This window comes from Silene latifolia, chromosome 6 (assembly GCF_048544455.1).
Source record: "Silene latifolia isolate original U9 population chromosome 6, ASM4854445v1, whole genome shotgun sequence".
Taxonomy (NCBI): Eukaryota; Viridiplantae; Streptophyta; class Magnoliopsida; order Caryophyllales; family Caryophyllaceae; genus Silene; species Silene latifolia.
This window is the reverse complement of record NC_133531.1, coordinates 139,776,517-139,780,535: the sequence shown is the minus strand read 5'-3', so window position 1 is coordinate 139,780,535 and position 4,019 is coordinate 139,776,517.

Sequence of the window (4,019 nt, the reverse complement as noted above, 5' to 3'; positions counted from 1 at the left end):
TACCTCCACATTTCCATAACATGTTTTGCCTTTCTCACCTGAACCTCACTATTCCCAAATTATTTGTAAGCCCTCGGTTGTGACGGACATTATTGGTTGGAGTGTGTGCATTAGTACTTGAATTGTCTTTCATTTTTGTTGCATGCATGCTATGTAGGTCGCAGTTAGGTGAGTGACTGTCTTTTCTTCTCTCTTTTACATATGATTTTCACCCTTTGCTTCATGAGAGAAGAGTGACCACGAGAGAGTCCGATTTTGTTGGTCTTGCAAGGTCGATAGGTTGGCTATATTTCTGAACAGCTTATAATTCGTTTGCGTATTGACTGCTTAGCTTTAACTGTTAGTTTTTGTTGCATTAAATTGGTTCAAGTAGACAAGTTAAGCTAGCTCTGAGTTATCATTTCCGTTCCATTAGTTGCATTTTAGTTTACTCGAGGACGAGTAAAGGTTCGGTTTGGGGAGATTTGATACGTGCATAATATATAGTCTTTTTGGTAGAGCTGATCAAATGGCCCAGGCCCGCTAGCCCGACCCGGCCCAGCCCGATTTTTTCATGGGCTTGGGCCTCGATTTTAGGCCCAAAAAGCCCATGGCCCGATTCATTTAATTGGGCCGGGTTTGGGCCAATGTTAAAGCCCGAATTTTGGCCCGGCCCGGCCCGAATATATACAAAACTTTCGATTTCATGTATGATTTAAGGATGTAAATTAGTGTTAGTAAAAAAAATAACAAATCAATTGCTATGTAGTTCATGAGCCGTACTAATTTTTTTACCTATATTAGTGTTACAAGCCTTATTAATTTGCTTACCAATATTTATGTGATATCATTATTAGTGTGATAAGTCATTGATTTTGAGCCTAAGAACAACATATACTCTAGGAAGTACTAAGTAGAACAATATAACAACGTAAAGTGAACAAGGTGCTGAAATACGCGTTATGACGTAGCTAAAAATTGTGCACTTGGTTGTATGAGTCACCCTAAACAAAAGGTACATGAAAGCTACTTTAAGTTTCTACTCCTTATATTGACAATACTAGGAAAAATTATATAGTTTTATACAAAACTTTTGCAAACAAATGCACAAAGTATTACATATTGAGGATTTTTAAATTTTTTTGAAGAGTAAAGGTTATAAGCCCAAATTGGCCCGAATTAGCCCGAAGCCCGCTTTTAGCCCGCATGGGCCGGGTTTGGGCCAATAAAATAGGCCCGCATATGTGGCCCGACCTGGCCCAGCCCGCATGCTTGGGCTTAATTTAATGATTAGGCCCGGCCCAAACCCGGCCCGGCCCGGCCCATGATCACCTCTACTTTTTGGCCTATTTTAGCACGTATTTCTATGCATTTTTATACTGTTTTTGTAGTATTTTGTCCCGAATTGGCTACTTTGGTTCGTTTTGTCCATTTTGTAGAAATGAACGCGAAAGTAGTGGAATCTTACTCTTTTTCGTCCTTTTGCAAAGCATTTAGAGGAGACGGGATTTTCCAGAGTGAGATACTGTATTTTGAAGTGTCATGGCACGGATTACGAGGCATTCGGGCGCGGACTTGAGCTGATTTGAAGTCAAGGAACTCGATCGAGCATTTTACCACTCGATCGAGTGATTTTTACGTCCCAGGAAGATCGATCGAGTAGTTTCTTACTCGATCCTTAAGTTGCTGAAAGACAGGTTACTCGATCGAGTAACTTTCTACTCGATCGAGTAGGTGCTGCTGAGGATTTGCTCGATCGAGTGGTTTTATTCCACTCGATCGAGTGGTTTCGCTGATTATGGGCTTTAAACAGCCCGTGTTATGTTTATTTCGCAAACCTTAGTTACTTTTCTATTTAAACCTATGTTAACTAGGTTATTATCTATCTTTTTATCTATCAAAAACTTTACTGCGTTACTTTGCTTCCACTGTAACCTTACTTTGGGATTATTCTTGCTCGGATTTTGTTCTTTACGCCGGAATTCGCTTGATTGTAATCCTCTTCTCTTTTCTTATTAATCATTAATCTTTCGTTTGCTTTAATTCTTCGTTCGTTACATTTATTCTTCTGCCCTAATTTACCTTTATGCAATTTATTGTTTATTTCATTATGTTTACTACTGGAAATTTATCTGCTGTTAGTTTAATTAGCGACATGAGTAGCTAAACCCCTTTCATGTTAGGATTAGGGGATCTGCGGTACGATTGTGACGATGTAGTAAATGAAACAGATGAATTAATTACAAGACTCTGTCACCATAGCAATTTAATTGTATTTATCGACTTAGTTGAGTGCACGCTTCTGAGTTATTTCCTTAATCTGGCTAAAATTAATCCTAGATCGAAAGATTAGACTAAATAGGTCTGCTATGAACAGTAGACTACCCTGACGAGAATGAAAGTTAAGTTAGTGGTATTTTAGGATAGAAAGTGGACCGAAAGGACCTTTCAACATCCGTCTTACATTAATTCGTCTGAGTCATTTACAGCTGAGTCACTAGACTACCGTAGTGAACCGAAATCCTGACATGTCCCTCTCTTTCTGATAGTTTAATCCTTATTTCTTACCTTTACTGCTCTTGCCCTTTATTTCTCTTCCTTTAAAACTTCGTAGTTTAGAAAACAATTCAAACAACCCCCCCCCCCCCCCATTTGTGACCAAATAGACGGACTTCTACAAATATCTTGCCTCCCTGTGGAGATCGACCTGACTTCCCTAGCTATATAGTTAGTTTAGTTAGTTTATTTTTGACAGGTACACGACAGACGTGCCAATATTAGTGGAGTTGATGATGTGCAAATGGTGATTGAGAATGGTGTTTTGGTAAGATTTTACCGACTAAAGATTTGTGAGTCAATGCGGCTATTCCAATTAAAATATGGTATTAAGGATCTAAGTAGATCAGAAGTAAGACCATAACGAGAACGAAAGTATACAGATAGGACGAAAGTAAAACGAACAAAAAGGAAAGAGAGACAAAGGACACAAGCAAAATGGTGACGCGGGAAACCCAACATGTGGGAAAAACCACGGGGGGCATGGTATCCCGCCAATGATCCACTAGTAATAATAGTATTCGAGGATAAACCTAGCTGGAACAATCAGGAGGAACAACAGTAATCTCCAAGTGACTAAGTACAAATGATACGATCAGTGTATATGTTTCTAAGTGTGTAAATTATTTATTATTACAGGTGATGAATGTTGTTTCTTTGAGTGGGGTGAACGAGGGATGAGGAATGAGAGATCAGATCATATGCCTTTGAATCTTGCGTTTGTTGCTTTTTTATAGCCTTCTTTGAATTGTTGCACATGTCTCTATATTCGCTCAACCATACGCTCCACTTCCTATGAAATAGGAAGTGGTTGCTGACTTTGTCAAAGCTCCTACTGATAACCGCAATGTTCCTGCTGACCATTTCAACGTTCCTGCTGGCTGTTTATTATTTAGATCATCCGTGGCCTTTGTTTTATCTGAATGTCCAGGTTCATCCCCCTTGTTCTTCCTGGCGTCTTGTAGTCAATGGTGAATTGCCACGTTATGATGAAAATGAGAGGGTATTTTTACCCATACAATTATCTCCAAGCAACTGCCAGGTTCTGTTCTTGCTCGATGGATGCTGGGAGTTGCATCCCTCCTGTATGTTTGCATGTAGTGGTGATGTTATAATGTGACGTCAACCCACTTGCACTCTTATCCAATGAGACTGGCCGTTAGAGGTCCAATCAGTCAGTTTCTCTCAGTAACTTCCCACCTCCCCCACGTCTCATTTCCTCGATTGCTCCCCAACCTAACTTCCTTCCTTAACTCTCTTCTGCTAACCCCTCTCACTTAACTCCCTCCCTTAACTTCCTCTCTTAACTTCCTCTTTTTGTTATAAATACACCCCTCCCACTTCCCTTATTCCCGTCTCTATTAATCTCTCTCTAAAAAACCCTTTTACTCCCTCTCCTATAAATCTCCTTATCTACCAGGTAACTTCTCACTTTTTACTCTCTCTCTTAAATTTTTTCGCCTCTAACTCCACAATTATGGCCA